Below are 5,299 nucleotides of genomic sequence, written 5' to 3'. Positions count from 1 at the left end.
GCATGCGGTGCCAAAAGATACTAAAAAGCGCATGTGGGAATATATCAATGTAAGAACAATTAATTTTGAGATTGCATATTTTATTGTTTGTTTTTTTTGGCTGAAGCTAAATGTATTTTATTTTGCATAGTCAAAATTCCTAATTCCAGTAGAAGGAAAGAAGTGGGTGATGACTGGTCTTCGTGATGCTTGGAGGCGACACAAGCAAAAAATTAAAGAGAGATGTTTTGATAAAAATAGTACCGTTGAGGATATGCTAGCAAAACGTCCTAATGACATACCAGAAGGTCAATTCCGTCAATTGATCAAGTATTTGAAACACCCAACTGTTCAAGTAAGGCTAAAATAGTGCATTTCTACTCTTCAACTTATTTTGCATCATATCTATTCTTTTTTTGTTTTATTTATTAATTCAAACATCTCTTTTTATTTAATTATAGGCCATGTGTGAGATGAATTCTCAAAACAGGAAAAAGCAAAAGTGGAGGCATCGAATGGGACCTATTAATTTTGCAAGAGTACGCGTGGCATTGGTAATACTTAGCAGATATTTCGTAAAAAAATCAAATTTCATCTATTTGTACTATTTTTTACTAGCCACTGTCCACTGTATCATCTTCGTCCATATGTTTTTTTTTATTTCTTTTGATGTAATTTGTAGCGTGCAACCAAAGAAAACAATGAGGAACCATCCAAATGTGAAATGTTTATTGCAACTCGTACAAAGACTGGAAAGGAAATTTAGGCCGATACTCAAGTTGCAATAGTAAGTTTTTTAAAGTGGATTAGTGATGAATTTAATTCAGGTTTAAAAGTATCTATTGTTGGGAGGGTAATAATTTTATTTTAATATGCTTGAGTTGCTGGACAGTTTGCTTGGAAGGGATGTCAATTAAAGTTAACTTAATGAATCATAAACTCATTTAAGCTGGAAAGAAAGAAGTACTTACATTTAATATGGATGTCAATTTTGTTCAATAGGCTGAACTTCAGAAGCACCAAAATTCTGGGGAAACAACAGATGATGCTTTTACGGCAGTGTTTGGAAAGGAGCAACCTGGTCGACTAAGGTGCTATGGTAGATCAGTGACAACAAGTTCTTTGAAGAAAGATGAGGAAACTAACGAGCTAAAACAGAAACATGCCAATGAAATCACTTCTCTAAAAGAAGAAATGACTGAAATGAGAGAAGAAATGCGACATTTCTTTAGTCAGTTGCTTCAAAACAACCCTGGATTGAATGTTCGAGATATGCCAGGGTGTGTTGGATCTAACTTTGCTTCACCTATTGATGCGAGTAGTGTACAAGCTGTAAAAGGCCAAAATCTTCCACATTCTTCCGGGTCAACTCATGATCCGATTCTTCAAAAGGTATTTCATATTTTTTCAAATGTTCTTTTTTAGAACAATAAGTTAGCAAATTAGTATCCTAAAGAACTGTATCCTATGTGATTGTAAATTTGTGATAGTTGGCTAATTAGTCGTCTCAGTTTTTTTGAAAGTCTTCTTTGTGGTAGTTGGCTTATTGATGCAGTTAATTGCAAGCTTTCTAACTTGAGAAACCTCTAAAAGTTTTCACTTGACATGGGTTCACTTGCCATGGGTTGTGGTGTTGTTGGTTCCTTAAGGCTTTTCTCTCTTTCTCTCTTTTGAACTTCTCAACTGTATTTTCCTCAACCCTGTCTAGTTCTTCATTCAAATCATCCTTTGTTTTGTTTGTTGATGTATGAAATTGTGAAGCTGGTTTTCTTGTTCTTCTTGTCTGTTGGTTTGTTCCTGGACAATAAGATTATTATAGTTATTATGAGTAGAAATAGTAGATTTAAGTGTCTTACCTAACTGTGCCTTAGGCTGATATTGTTGGTCTTGCCCTGTCTTCTCTTGTGGTGATCTGGTCTCTGTTGTTCTGTCTGAATCTGTATCATCATGATTTACCACCTTACCCATAATATCAACAAGGTCTTTACAATAAGACTATACATTCTAACATATACATCAGTACTCTATATTCAAAGAAAATTATCAGAGAAATTCTACTTGGCTTAGAGTTTTGTCTTGGTCAATATCTGTCTTAGGACTTAAGATAAATTCTATATGGGTGCCTCAGCAGTTGCATGTCCTTGAAAGATTGTCCCAGCTGAGAACAAGCAATTCAATGAGCCCTTTTTTTGGAACACAAATTATTTTATTTCGAATTGATTTGAGCTTTGAAGGTGATCAACTGATTATGCCCAGTTCAGAACACATAGAGCTAGTAAAATGGGAGTGCAAATGTGGAAAAGAACAACAATGATTTATAGTGTTGTTTTTCCTCTTCTCTGTTTTGGTAACATGAAGAAAGTTGAGATTTTGGTAGTTGTGGATCAGATTGGTAGACTTTAGCCACCAAGGGTTAGCTCAATAGGGACCAATTGAGGGACTTATGTGTTATGTCACAAGTTAGAGCCCTGCCCCAAGCGAACTAAATCTAGTATTTAAGTGGAGAAGGGTAGAGGAGCCGGCCTATCATCCCCAAGTTTCAAAGGTTGCAGTTGGCCAAAGAGTTGTTCTAGATGGATTCTCATCTTAAAAGAGAGATCCGTAGGCTTGAAAAGTAAAAAGGAAAGGAAGTAAAGGCGTAAAGGCTGAAAGACCAAGAGGACTGGGAGAAACTATGTCTCATTTCTGGCACAAATCAACTACTAGGTGCAGTTTCAGCAGCTTCAATCAGTCTCACGATGAAGAGAAGTCACTTTCAAATAACCACTCTCCATGAAGCATGCAAATTTCTATCTGGGAGAAAATCTCCACAACTTACCATAAAAGCGTTGTAATATAGGTGGATAGTCTCCTAATTCCTTCCCCCTCCATGTGGGAACCATAAACTTCTTCCACTCTACTAGGTGAAGTTCCTATTACACTTCTTACCCTTCCAATAAAAATCCCCCATGATCTTCTCCAAATTGCTGAAACACTTACAAGCATGCACAATATAGACAATAGATATAAAATATTTGTGTATATTAAGGAGAGTCGATATACTTCATCTTCCCTCCCTGAGTAAATAGTCTTTTCGTCCACTCAAATTTTTCTGGGATCTTAACAACCGGCTGCCAAGTATCCAACTTCTAATACTTCAATGTCGGACTATCCAAATTCAAAATCTGATAAGTACGATATTATCTTATCAAACTAACTCTTCAACTCTAAATTAAATATTTTTCCACTATCACTAATAATCATAATTCAATTGTACATGTTAAAATTTGTACCAATCATACACTGTTGTAGCAATGGGATGGAAGGAGTATTATGACAGTTTTAGCAGACCTATTCACCATTGTCTGAATAATCTGGTATCAACAAAAAGATCATAAGACTAGACATTCTAATATATACATCAGTACTCTATATTCAAAGAAAATTATAAGATAAATTAAAGTTTGTGAGTTCTCACAAACTGAATTTCTTAATTGTTCGGCCTGCTATTTACTTAATTACAAGTGTTTGAATCCTCTTACTCACCTGGAAGAAGAAGGGGCTTTGCCTTTTAACAACAGAGACCAGATCATAGGTACTGCACTTCTTGTCTATTGGTTTGTTCCTGCATAATAATATTTGTTTAAGGTTAGTTGTTACTTTAGCTTCAATGTATTCATTTCGAGTAAAAAGAGTTCGATTAAGCTCAAATTTATGAGCTGCTTGAAGTTGTTCATATCTTATGACTTTTAATTCCATATCCGCATAAGTTGTTGTTTGTTATCTTCAAATTTTTTTAGATTCTGTCTTCTCCCTTGGCAATTTTTTTTAGCCAAATCACTTGCATGACATATTAGTTATCTCAAGATGTCTAGTCTGTTGTTTTAGAATTGTGAAGAGCACAATAGTTGAGTTTGTTATTCTACGATTATTGATTATCTTTCAAGAGACTAACTCCTTCCTTTAAATTGAATGCATTTTGGTGCCTAATTAATGTAGTGTAAATGATGTGTGATTATGAATAAGATTTTTCTGATCAATTTTGTTTGCCTGGTTTTTTGCAAATGTCCAATTTTCTTCATGTAAAGAGAATCTCAGTTATGATATTTGTTTGTTTATGAATACATCTTTGTTAAAGTATTGGCCTGAGCTAATTCAATGGCATATGATTATATGCTTTGGTCTCATTTATTGTTATGCATATACAATATGTGAATGAATGTTCAACTTGCATAGAAGTATCTTTCAAGGAACTGCATGCTGCAATCTAGAATCTGTAATTTGCAATCTGGAACTGCATGCTGCAATCTGGAATATGCAATTTGCAATCTGGAACTGTACTTTGCAATCTGGAATTTGCAATTTGCAATCTGGAATTGCATGCTGCAATCTGGAATCTGCAATCTGCAGATTTGTTGTTCTCTATAACTGCTGCAATCTGCAATTTGATATGTTGTTCTATAACTACTGCAATCTGGAACTTCTTGCCTCTTCTATAACTGTTGTAATCAAGAACTTCTTGCCTCTTCTATAACTGCTACAATCTGATTTGTGTAGGGAAATGGAGGTGATCAAATTTGAAGGGTCGCCGCAAGTCAATTTGATCACATTGAAGTGGATGATGAAGAGTTTTTGAACTATTGTAAAAATTTGAATGCATTATATTTGATTTTGTGAAATATATTCATTGCTAGAATATATTGAACTATTGTGAGAGTACTTTTTGAACTATTGTGTACACATATTTAAAATATTGCTTTATAAGTATGTGTATGTACAAAAGACATACTATCTTTTGAAGTTTATGGTGAATATAAATTTGAATTACTTATTAGCTAATTTAATGCTTGAGATTATTTATTGCAAAACAATATTGGTGTTTTTTAATTAGAAATTGTGGCATATAAATTATTTATAGCCAAAATAATATTACCACACTTAAAAGTGTAGCCATAGGACTGTAAATTGTGGTATGCACATGGGAAAGGACTACACTTCAAAGTGTTGTCATACATAAGATAAAAAAGGCAACACTTATTAATCGTGGGCAATATGGATGCAAAGGCCACACTTGAAAGCCTAGATGATAAGGCATCACTTTTAAACGTAGCTGCAAAGTGTGGCCTTTTTGCCTTTTAGGCTACGCTTAAAAGTGTAGCTGATAAGGCAACTTTTTTAAGCGTAGCCGCAAAGCGTGGCCTTTTTGCCTTTTAGGCTACTCTTGAAAGTGTAGCTGATAAGGCAACACTTTTAAGCGTAGCTGCAAAGTGTGGCCTTTTTGCCTTTAGGCTACGCTTTTAAGCGTAGCTGATAAGGAAACACTTGAAAAGTGTCGCCTAAA

The 5,299-nt window shown here is 34.6% G+C and overlaps 1 pseudogene; it reads left to right on the top strand.

Moving 5' to 3' along the window:
- The first annotated feature begins 444 nt into the window (after window positions 1–444).
- Window positions 445–4,492, top strand: LOC125852790 (uncharacterized; annotated as a pseudogene).
- Window positions 4,493–5,299: the final 807 nt, after the last annotated feature.

This window comes from Solanum stenotomum, unplaced genomic scaffold (genome assembly GCF_019186545.1).
Source record: "Solanum stenotomum isolate F172 unplaced genomic scaffold, ASM1918654v1 scaffold5343, whole genome shotgun sequence".
Classification (NCBI taxonomy): Eukaryota; Viridiplantae; Streptophyta; class Magnoliopsida; order Solanales; family Solanaceae; genus Solanum; species Solanum stenotomum.
Note: the sequence above shows the minus strand (reverse complement) of the source record. Positions and strands in the feature narration are given on the sequence as shown.